This window comes from Pristiophorus japonicus, unplaced genomic scaffold (genome assembly GCF_044704955.1).
Source record: "Pristiophorus japonicus isolate sPriJap1 unplaced genomic scaffold, sPriJap1.hap1 HAP1_SCAFFOLD_37, whole genome shotgun sequence".
Lineage (NCBI taxonomy): Eukaryota > Metazoa > Chordata > Chondrichthyes > Pristiophoridae > Pristiophorus > Pristiophorus japonicus.
This window is the reverse complement of record NW_027253543.1, coordinates 348,573-360,585: the sequence shown is the minus strand read 5'-3', so window position 1 is coordinate 360,585 and position 12,013 is coordinate 348,573.

Here is a 12,013-nt window from a genome sequence, read left to right as displayed (position 1 = left end):
GTCAGTTGATCAGTTTCTGGTTTCCAGGTCAGACTGTGGTCAGTTGATTAGTTTAGGGTTGTCCCTGTCAGACTTTGGTCAGTTGATCAGTTTCGGGTGTCGAGGTCAGCATGTGGTCACTTGGTCCGTTTCTGGTTTCGAGGTCAGATTGTGATCAGTAGTTCAGTTTCTGGTTTCTAGCTCAGACTGTGGGCATTTGGTTAGTTTCTGGTTTCTAGGTCAGACTGTGGTCTGTTGCTCAGTTTCTGGTTTCTAGGTCAGACTGTGGTCATTTGGTCTGTTTCGTGTAGTCTTGGTCAGTTGGTCAGTTTCATGTTGTCTCGGTCAGACTGTGGGCAGCTGGTCAGTTTCTCGTTTCTCGGTTAGACTGTGGTCAGACTGTGGGCAGTTGGTCAGTTTCTGGTTGTCGAGGTCTATTTCTCTGGTACGTTTGCAACCTTTTGTGGGCTAGGTCATCCTGTGGTCAGTAGGTCAGTTGCTTGTTGCTCGGTCAGACTGTGGTAAGTTGATCAGTTTCTGGTTTCTGAGTCAGACTGTGGTCAGTTGATCAGTTTCTGGTTTCTATGTCAGACTGTGGTCAGTTGGTCAGTTTAGGGTTGTCTCGGTCAGTCTTTGGTCAGTTGGTCAGTTTCGGGTGTTTAAATCAGCATGTGGTCAGTTGGTCCGTTTCGGATTGTCTCGGTCAGACTGTGGTCATTTGTTCAGTTTCTGGTTGTCTCGGTCAGACTCTGCTCATTGGTCAGTTTCTGGTTTGTAGGTCAGACTGAAGTAAGTTGGCCAGTTTCTGCTTCCTAATTCAGGCTGTGATCTGATGGTCAGTTACGGTTTCTAGCTCAGACTCTGGTCAGTTGGTCATTATCCGGTTTATAGATCAGACTCTGGTCAGTTGCTCAGTTTCTGGTCTTGAAGTCAGACTGAGGTCAGTTGCTTAGTTTCTGGTTTCTAGGTCAGATTATGGTCAGTTGCTATGTTTCGCGATGTCTCATCAGATTGTGGTCAGTTGGTCAGTTGCTGGTTGCTAGGTCAGACTGTGGTCAGTTGAACAGTTTCGGCTTTATAGATCAGACTGTGGTCAGTTGGTCAGTTTCTGGATTCTAGTTCAGACTGTGGTCATTTGGTCAGCTTCTTTATCCTATGTCAGATTGAGTCAGTTGGTCAGTTTCTATTTTTAGATAAGACTGAGGTCAGATGGTCAGTTTCTGGTTTCTAGGTCAGAATGTGGTCAATTGGTCAGTTTCTGTTTTTAGGCCAGACTGAGGTCAGATGGTCAGTTTCTGGTTTCGATGTCAGATCGTGGTCATTTGCTCAGTTTCGGGTTTCTAGGTCAGACTTTGGTCAGTTGCTGGTTTCTACGTCTGAATGTGATCAATTGGTCAGATGCTGGTTGCCAAGTCAGATTGTGGTCAGTTGCTCAGTTTATGGTTTCTAGGTAAGACTATGGTCATTAGGTCAGTTTCGTATTGACTTGGGAAGTTGGTCAGTTTCATGTTGTCTCGGTCAGACTTTGGGCAGATGGTCAGTTTCTGCTTCGAAGGTCAGACTGTGGTCAGCTTGTCAGTATCTGGTTTCTAGGTCAGACCATGGTCAGTTGGTCAGTATCTGGATTTCTTGGTCTCTTTCTCTGGTCAGTTTGTTACTTTCACGTTTCTAGGTCAGACTGTGGTCAGTTGATCAGTTACGGGTTGTCTCTGTCAGACTGTGGTCAGTTGGTCAATTTCGGGTTCCTAGTTCAGAATGTGGTCAGTTGTAAAATTTCTGGTGTCTTGCTCAGACTGTGTCAGTTGGTCAATTTCAGGTTTCTAGGTCAGACCGTGCTCAGTTGGACAGTTTCTGGTCCTAGTTCAGACTGTGGTCAGTTGGTCAGTTTCTGGTTCCTAGGTCAGACTGTGGGTAGTTGGTCAGTTGCTAGTTCGATGTCAGACTGTGGTCAGTTGGTCAGTTGCTGGTTCTAGGTCAGGCCTTGGGCAGTTGGTTAGTTTTACATGGTAGGTCACCTGTGGACAGTTGGTCAGTGGCTGATTGTTAGATCAGTCTGTGTTCAGTTGGTCAGTTTCTGGTTTCTAAGTCAGACTGTGGTCAGACTGTGGTCAGCTGGTCAGGTTCTGGTTTCTAGGTCAGACTGTGGTCAGTTTGCCAGTTTCTGGTTGTCTAGGTCTGTTTCGCTGGTCAGTTTGTTACTTTCTGGTTTGTAGGTCAGACTGTGATCATTTGTTCAGTTTCGGGTTGTCTCGGTCACACTATGGTCATTTGATCCGTTGCTGCTTGCTAGGTGAGATTGTTGTCAGTTGGTAAATTTCTGGTTTCTAGGTCAGACTGTGATCTGTTGATCAGTTACTGGTATCTAGGTCAGACTGTGGTCAGTTGGTTCGTTTCTGGTTTCTATGTCAGACTTTGGTCAGTTGGTCAATTTCGTGTTGTCTCGTTCAGACTGTGGTCAGTTGGTCAGATACTGGATTTGAGGTCAGAATATGGCCTGTTGGATAGTTTCTGTTTGATAGGTCAGACTGTGTTCATTTGGTCAGTCTCTGGTTTCGAGGTCAGATTTTGGTCCGTTCAGTCAGTTTCTGGTTTCTCGGTCAGACTGTTGTGAGTTGGTTAGTTTCGGATTGTCTCGGTCAGACTGTGGTCATTTGTTCAGTTTCTGGTCGTCACGGTCAGACTCTGGTCATTGGTCAGTTTCTAGTTTCTAGGTCAGATTGAAGTAAGTTGGCCGTTTCTGGTTCCTAATTCAGTCTGTGATCAGAGGGCAAGTTACGGTTTCTAGCTCAGACTGTGGTCAGCTGGTCTGTTTCAGGTTTATAGATCAGACTCTGGTCAGTTGCTCAGTTTCTGGTCCTGAGGTCAGACTGTAGTCAGTTGCTCAGTTTCTGGTTTCTAGGTCAGATTATGGTCAGATGCTATATTTCGCGATGTCTCAGTCAGATTGTGGTCAGTTGGTCAGTTGCTGGTTTCTAGGTCAGACTGTGTTCAGTTGATCAGGTTCTGCTTTCTAGATCAGACTGTGGTCAGTTGGTCAGCTTCTTTTTCCTAGGTCACACAGAATCAGTTGGGCAGTTTCTATTTTTAGGTCAGACTGAGGTCAGATGGTCAGTTTCTGGTTTCTAGGTCAGAATGTGGTCAGTTGGTCAGTTTCTGTTTTTAGGCCATACTGAGGTCAGATGGTCAGTTTCTGGTTTCGAGGTCAGATCGTGGTCAGTTGTTCAGTTTCGAATTTCTAGCTCAGACTCTGGTCAGTTGCTCAGTTTCTGGTCTTGAGGTCAGACTGTGGTCAGTTGCTCAGTTTCTCGTTTCTAGGTCAGATTATGGTCAGTTGCTATGTTTCGCGATGTCTCAGTCAGATTGTGGTCAGTTGGTCAGTTGCTGGTTGCTAGGTCCGACTGTGGTCAGTTGATCAGTTTCTGCTTTCTAGATCAGACTATGGTCAGTTGGTCAGTTTCTGGATTCTAGTTCAGACTGTGGTCAGTTGGTCAGTTTGTATTTTTAGGTCAGACTGAGGTCAGATGGTCAGTTTCTGGTTTCTAGGTCAGAATGTGGTCAGTTGGTCAGTTTCTCTTTTTAGGCCAGACTGAGGTCAGATGTTCAGTTTCTGGTTTCGAGGTCAGATCGTGGTCAGTTGCTCAGTTTCGGGTTTCTAGGTCAGACTTTGATCAGTTGCTGGTTTCTACGTCTGATTGTGGTCAATTGGTCAGATGCTGGTTGCTAAGTCAGATTGTTGTCAGTTGCTCAGTTTATGGTTTCTAGGTCAGACTGTGGTCATTTGGTCAGTTTCGTGTTGACTTGGGCAGTTGGTCAGTTTCATGTTGTCTCGGTTAGACTTTGGGTAGTTGGTCAGTTTCTGCTTCCAAGGTCAGACTGTGGTCAGCTGGTCAGTTTCTGGTTTCTAGATCAGACCATGGTCATATGGTCAGTATCTGGTTGTCTTGGTCTGTTTCTCTGGTCAATTTGTTACTTTCTGGTTTCTAGGTCAGACTGTGGTCAGTTGGTCATTTACGGGTTGTCTCTGTCAGACATTGATCAATCGCTCAGTTTCTGGTTCCTATTTCAGACTGTGGTCAGTTGGTCAGTTTCTGGTTTCTTGGTCAGACTGTGGTCCGTTGGTCAGTTTATGGTTTCTAGGTCAGACTGTGGTCAGTTGGTCCGTTTCTGGTTTCCATGACAGATTGTGGTCAGTCGGTCAATTTGGTGTTGTCTCGTTCAGACTGTGGTCAGTTGGTCAGATACTGGTTGTGAGGTGAGAATATGGGCAGTTGGTCAGTTTCTGATTTCTTGGTCAGAATGTGCTCAGTTGGTCAGTTTCTGTCTTTAGGCCAGACTGAGATCAGATGGTCAGTTTCTGGTTTCTAGGTCAGATAGTGGTCAGTTGGTCAGTTTCTGTTTTGGGGCCATACTGAGGTCAGATGGTCAGTTTCTGGTTTCGAGGTCAGATCGTGGTCAGTTGCTCAGTTAAGGATTTCTAGCTCAGACTCTGGTCAGTTGCTCAGTTTCTGGTCTTGAGGTCAGACTGTGGTCAGTTGCTCAGGTTCTGGTTTCTTGGTCAGACTGTGGTCCGTTGGTCAGTTTATGGTTTCTAGGTCAGACTGTGGTCAGTTGGTCCGTTTCTGGTTTCCATGACAGATTTTGGTCAGTCGGTCAATTTGGTGTTGTCTCGTTCAGACTGTGGTCAGTTGGTCAGATACTGGTTGTGAGGTCAGAATATGGGCAGTTGGTCAGTTTCTGATTTCTTGGTCAGAATGTGCTCAGTTGGTCAGTTTCTGTCTTTAGGCCAGACTGAGATCAGATGGTCAGTTTCTGGTTTCTAGGTCAGAATGTGGTCAGTTGGTCAGTTTCTGTTTTGGGGCCATACTGAGGTCAGATGGTCAGTTTCTGGTTTCGAGGTCAGATCGTGGTCAGTTGCTCAGTTAAGGATTTCTAGCTCAGACTCTGGTCAGTTGCTCAGTTTCTGGTCTTGAGGTCAGACTGTGGTCAGTTGCTCAGGTTCTGGTTTCTAGGTCAGATTATGGTCAGTTGCTATGTTTCGCGATGTCTCAGTCAGATTGTGGTCAGTTGGTGAGTTGCTGGTTGCTAGGTCCGACTGTGGTCAGTTGATCAGTTTCTGCTTTCTAGATCAGACTATGGTCAGTTGGTCAGTTTCTGGATTCTAGTTCAGACTGTGGTCAGTTGGTCATTTTCTATTTTTAGGTCAGACTGAGGTCAGATGGTCAGTTTCTGGTTTCTAGGTCAGAATGTGGTCAGTTGGTCAGTTTCTGTTTTTAGGCCAGACTGAGGTCAGATGGTCAGTTTCTGGTTTCGAGGTCAGATCGTGGTCAGTTGCTCAGTTTCGGGTTTCTAGGTCAGACTTTGGTCAGTTGCTGGTTTCTACGTCTGACTGTGGTCAATTGGTCAGATGCTGGTTGCTAAGTCAGATTGTGGTCAGTTGCTCAGTTTATGGTTTCTAGGTCAGACTGTGGTGATTTGGTCAGTTTCGTGTTAACTTGGGCAGTTGGTCAGTTTCATGTTGTCTCGGTTAGACTTTGGGCAGTTGGTCAGTTTCTGCTTCCAAGGTTAGTCTGTGGTCAGCTCGTCAGTTTCTGGTTTCTAGATCAGACCATGGTCAGTTGGTCAGTATCTTGTTGTCTTGGTCTCTTTCTCTGGTCAGTTTGTTACTTTCTGGTTTCTAGGTCAGACTGTGGTCAGTTGGTCATTTACGGGTTGTCACTGTCAGAATTTGATCAGTCGGACAGTTTCTGGTTCCTAGTTCAGATTGTTGTGAGTTGGTCAGTTTCTGGTTCCGAGGTCAGGCTATGGGCAGTTGGTTAATTTTTACATGGTAGGTCACCTGTGGACAGTTGGTCAGTTGCTGATTGTTAGATCAGTCTGTGTTCAGTATGTTACTTTTTCGATTCTAGGTCATTCTGTGGTCAATTGGTCAGTTGCTGGTTTCTTGATCAGACTGTGGTCAGTTGGTCAGTTTCTGGTTTCTAAGTCAGACTGTGGTGACACTGTGGTCAGCTGGTCAGGTTCTGGTTTCTAGGTCAGTATATGGTCAGTTTGCCAGTTTCTGGTTGTCTAGGTCTGTTTCTCTGGTCAGTTTGTTACTTTCTGGTTTGTAGGTCAGAGTGTGATCATTTGTTCATTTCGGGTTATCTCGGTCACACTGTGGTCAGTTGGTCCGTTGCTGATTGCTTGGTGAGATTGTTGTCAGTTCGTCAGTTTCTGGTTTCACGGTCAGACTGTTGTCAGTTGGTCAGTTTCGGATTTCTCGGTCAGACTGTGGTCATTTGTTCAGTTTCTGGTTGTCTCGGTCAGACTCTGGTCACTTGGTCAGTATCTTGTTCCTAGATTAGATTGAAGTAAGTTAGCCAGTTTATTGTTCCTAATTCAGACTGTGATCAGATGGTCAGTTACGGTTTCTAGCTCAGACTGTGGTCAGTTGGTCAGTATCAGGTTTATAGATCAGACTCTGGTCAGTTGCTCAGTTTCTGGTCCACAGTTCAGACTCTGGTCAGTTGCTCAGTTTCTGGTTTCTAGGTCAGACGATGGTCAGTTGCTACGTTTCGCGATGTCTCAGTCAGATTGTGGTCAGTTGGGCAGTTGCTGGTTGCTAGGTCAGACTGTGGTCAGTTGATCAGTTTCTGCTTTCCAGATCAGACTGCGGACAGCTGGTCAGTTTCTGGATTCTAGTTCAGACTGTGGTCAGTTGGTCAGCTTCTTTTTCCTAGGTCAGACAGAGTCAGTTGGTCAGTTTCTATTTTTAGGTCAGACTGAGGTCAGATGGTCAGTTTCTGGTTTCTAGGTCAGAATGTGGTCAGTTGGTCAGTTTCTGTTTTTAGGCCAGACTGATGTCAGATGGTCAGTTTCTGGTTTCGAGGTCAGATCATGGTCAGTTGCTCAGTTTCGGGATTCTAGGTCAGACTGTGGTCAGTTGCTGGTTTCTACGTCAGACTGTGGTCAATTGGTCAGATGCTGGTTGCTAAGTCAGATTGTGGTCAGTTGCTCAGTTTATGGTTTGTAGGTCAGACTGTGGTCATTGGTCAGTTTCGTGTTGACTTGGGCAGTTGGTCAGTTTCATGTTGTCTCGGTCAGACTGTGGGCAGTTGGTCAGTTTCTGCTTCCAAAGTCAGACGGTGGTCAGCTGGTCAGTTTCTGGTTTCTATGTCAGACCATGGTCAGTTGGTCAGTATCTGGTTGTCTTGGACTCTTTCTCTGGTCAGTTTGTTACTTTCTGGTTTCTAGGTCAGACTGTGGTCAGTTGGTCAGTTATGGATTGTCTCTGTCAGACTTTGGTCAGTTGGTCAGTTTCGGGTTCCTAGTTCAGAACATGGTCAGTTGGTAAATTTCTGGTGTCGAGATCAGACTGTGTCTGTTGGTCAGTCTCAGGTTTCTAGGTCAGACTGTGCTCAGTTGGAGAGTTTCTCGTTCCTAGTACAGACTGTGGTCAGTTGGTCAGTTTCTGGTTCCTAGGTCAGACTGTGGGTCGTTGGTCAGTTGCTAGTTCTATGTCAGACTGTGTCAGTTGATCAGTTGCTGGTTCTTGGTCAGGCTATTGGCAGTTGGTTAGTTTTTACATGGTAGGTCACCTGTGGACAGTTGGTCAGTTGCTGATTGTTAGATCAGTCTGTGTTCAGTTTGTTACTTTTTCGATTCTTGGTCATTCTGTGGTCAATTGGTCAGTTGCTGGTTTCTTGATCAGACTGTGGTCAGTTGGTCAGTTTCTGGTTTCGAAGTCAGACTGTGGTCACTCTGTGGTCAGCTGGTCAGGGTCTGGTTTCTGGGTCAGACTATGGTCAGTTTGCGAGTTTCTGGTTGTCTAGGTCTGTTTCTCTGGTCAGTTTGTTACTTTCTGGTTTGTAGGTCAGACTGTGATCATTTGTTCAGTTTCGGGTTGTCTCGGTCACACTGTGGTCTGTTGGTCCGTTGCTGCTTGCTTGGTGAGATTGTTGTAAGTTCGTCAGTTTCTCAGTTTCTTTTTGTCTCGGTAAGACTCTGGTCAGTTGGTCAGTTTCAGGTTGTCTCGGTCAGACTGTGGTCAGCAGGTCAGTTTCTGGTTCCTAGGTCAGATTGTGCTCAGTTGGTCAGTTTCTGGTTCCTAGGTCAGACTGTGGTCAGTTGCTGGTTCTAGGTCAGTCTGCGTACAGTTGGTCAGTATCCGGTTGCTAGATCAGTCTGTGTTTAATTTGTTACTTTTGGTTGCGAGGTCATCCTGTGGTCAATTGGTCAGTGGCTGGTTACTTGATTAGAGTGTAGTCAGTTGGTCAGTTTCGTTTCGGGTTGTCTCGGTCAGACTGTGGTCAGTTGGTCAGTTTCTGGTTGTCTCCGTTCGACTCTGGTCAGTTGGTCAGTTTCTGCTATCTAGTTCACACTGAAGTCATTTGGGCAGTTTCTGGTTCCTACTTCAGACTGTGAAGGTTTCTAGGTCAGACTGTGGTCTGTTGGTCAGTATCAGGTTTCTAGGTCAGACTGTGATCAGTTGCTCAGTTTCTGGTTTCTAGATCAGTCTGTGGTTAGTTGGTAGTTTTCTGGTTCTCGGTCAGACTGTGGTCAGTTGCTATGTTTCGCGTTGTCTCAGTCAGATTGTGGCCAGTTGGTCAGTTGCTGGTTGCTAGGTCAGACTGTGGTCAATTGGTCTGTTTCTGCTTTCTAGATCAGTCTGTGGTCAATTGGTCAGTTTCTGGTTTCTAGATCAGACTGTGGTCAGTTGGTCAGTTTCGGATTGTCTCGGTCAGATTGTGGTCAGTTGGTCATTTGCTGGTTGCTAGATCAGGCTGTGGTCAGCTGGTCAGTTTCTGCATTCTAGATCAGACTGAGGTCAGTTCGTCACTTTCTGGTTTCTAGATCAGACTGTGGTCAGTTGGTCAGTTTCATGCTGCCTCGGTCAGACTGTGGTCAGTTGGTCAGTTTCTTGTTCCTAGGTCAGACTGTGGTCAGTTGGTCAGTTTCTGATATCTAGGTCAGACTGTGGGCAGTTGGACAGGTTGTGGTTTCGAGGTTAGACTGTTGTCAGTTGGTCAGTTTCAGTTTTTATGTCAGACTGAGGTCCGAAGGTCAGTTTCGGTTGTCTAGGTCAGCATGTGTTCAATTGGTCCGTTTCTGGTCTCTCGGTCAGATTGTAATCAGTTGATCAGTTTCTGGTTTCGAGCTCAGACTGAGGTCAGATGGTCAGTTTCTGGTTTCTAGCTCAGAATGTGGTCACTTGGTCATTTTCTGGTATCGAGTGAAGAGTTTGTCACTTGGCCAGTTTCTGGTTTCGAGGTCAGATGGTGGTCAGTTGGTCAGTTACGGGTTTCTACGAAAGACTGTGGTCAGTTGGCCAGTTTCTGGTTTCTAGTTCAGACAGTGGTCAGTTGGTCAGTTGCTGGTTTCCACGTCAGACTGTGTTCAGTTGGTCAGATACTGGTTGCTAGGTCAGACTTTGGTCAGTTGATCAGTTTCTGGTTTCTAGGTCAGGCTGCGGTCAGTTGGTCAGTTTCTGGTTGTCTTGGTTTTTTTCTCTGGTAAGCTTGTTAATTTTTGTTTCCGATGTCATCCTGTGGTCAGTTGGTCATTTGATTGTTGCTCGGTCAGACTGTGGTCAGTAGATCAGTTTCTGGTTTCGAGGTCAGACTGTGGTCAGTTGATCAGTTTCTGGTTTCTAGGTCAGACTGTGGTCATTTGGTCAGTTTAGTGTTGTCTCTGTCAGACTTTGGTCAGTTGGTCAGTTTCGGGTGTCTGGGACAGCATGTGGTCAATTGGTACGTTTCTGGTTTCTAGGTCAGATTGTAATCAGTTGATCAGTTTCTGGTTTCGAGCTCAGACTGAGGTCAGATGGTCAGTTTCTGGATTCTAGCTCAGAATGTGGTCACTTGGTCATTTTCTGGTATCGAGTGAAGAATGTGTCACTTGGACAGTTTCTGGTTTCGAGGTCAGATTATGGTCAGTTGGTCAGTTACGGGTTTCTATGGCAGACTGTGGTCAGTTGGCCAGTTTCTGGTTTCTAGGTCAGACTGTGGTCAGTTGGTCAGTTGCTGGTTTCTACGTCAACTGTGGTCAGTTTCCAGATACTGGTTGCTAGGTCAGAATGTGGCCTGTTGGTCAGTTTGAGGTTGCTAGGTCAGACTGTGGTCATTTGGTCAGTTTCTGGTTTCGAGGTCAGATTGTGGTCTGTTGCTCCGTTTCTGGTCTCTACGTCAGACAGAGGTAATTTGGTCAGTTTCGTGTTGTCTTGGTCAGTTGGTAAGTTTCATGTTTCTCGTCAGACTGTGGGCAGTTGGTTAGTTTCTGATTTCTAGGTCAGACTTTTGTCAGACTGTTTTCAGTTGGTATGTTTCTGGTTTCTCGGTCAGACTGTGGTCAGTTGCTCTGTTTCTGGTTGTCAAGGTCTGTTACTCTGGTAAGTTTGTTACTTTTTGTTTGCTAGGTCAACCTGTGGTCATTTGATCATTTGCTTGTTGCTCGGTCAGACTGTGGTCAGTTGATCAATTTCTGGTTTCTAGTTCAGGCTATGGTTAGTTGGTCAGTTTCTGGTTGTATAGCTTTTTTTCTCTTGTAAGCTTGTTAATTTTTGTTTGCTAGGTCATCCTGTGGTCAGTTGGTCATTTGCTTGTTGCTCGGTCAGACTGTGGTCAGTTGATCACATTCTGGATTCGAGGTCAGACTGTGGTCAGTTGATCTGTTTCTGGTCTCTAGTTCAGAATGTGGTCAGTTGGTCAGTTTAGGGTGTCTAGGTCAGCATGTGGTCAATTGGTCCGTTTCTGGTTTCTAGGTCAGATTGTGGTCAGTTGATTAGTTTCTGGTTTCGAGGTCAGACTGTGGGCGGTTGGTCAGTTTCTGGTTTCTAGCTCAGACTGTGGTCAGTTGGTCAGTTGCTTGTTTCTAGGTCAGATAATGGTCAGTTGATCAGTTTCGGGTTGTCTAGGTCAGACTGTGGTCAGTAGGTCAGTTCCTGGTTTATGGGTCAGACTGTGGTTAGTTGGTCAGTCGCTGGTGTGCGAGGTAAGACTTTGGTCAGTTGGTTAGTTGCTGGTTTATAGGTCAGACTTTGGTCAGTTGGTTAGTTTCTGGTTTCTTGGTCAATCTGTGGTCCGTTGGTCAGTTTCTGGTTTCGAGGTCAGACTGTGCTCAGTTGGCCCGTTTCTGGTTTCTATGTCAGACTGTGGTCAGTTGGTCAATTTCGTGTTGTCTCGGACAGACTGTGCTCAGTTGGACAGTTTCTGGTTTCGAGGTCGGACTGTGGTTAGTTGGTCAGTTGCTTGTTTCTAGGTCAGACTGTGGTCAGTTGCTGGTTTCTACGTCAGACTGTGATCAGTTGGTCAGATACTGGTTGCTAGGTCAGAATGTGGCCTGTTGGATAATTTGTGTTTGCTAGGTCAGACTGTGGTCATTTGGTCAGTCTCTGGTTTCGAGGTAAGATTGTGGTCAGTTCCGTCAGTTTCTGGTTTCTCGTTCAGACTGTTGTCAGTTGGTCAGTTTCGGATTGTCTCGGTCAGACTGTGGTCAGTTGTTCAGTTTCTGGTTGTCTCGGTCAGACTCTGGTCACTTCGTCAGTTTCTGGTTTCTAGGTCAGACGGATGTCAGTTGGCCAGTTTCTGGTTACTAATTCAGACTGTGATCAGAGGGTCAGTTACGGTTTCTAGATCAGACTGTTTTCAGTTGGTCAGTATCAGGTTTATAGATCAATCTGTGATCAGTTGCTCAGTTTCTGGTCCCGTGGTCAGACTGTGGTCAGTTGCTCAGTTTCTTGTTTCTAGGTCAGACTATGGTCAGTTGCTATGTTTCGCGATGTCTCAATCAGATTGTGGTCAGTTGGTCAGTTGCTGGTTGCTAGGTCAGACTGTGGTCAGTTGATCAGTTTCTGCTTTCTAGATCAGACTGTGATCAGTTGGTCAGTTTCTGGTTTCTAGGTCAGACTGTGGTCAGTTCGTCAGTTTCATGTTGTCTCTAGCAGAGTGTGGTCAGTTGGTCAGTTTCTGGATCCAAGGTCAGACTGTGGTCATTTGGTCAGTTTCGTTTTCTAGGTCAGACTTTGGTCAGTTGGTCAGTTTCTGGTTTCTAGGTCATA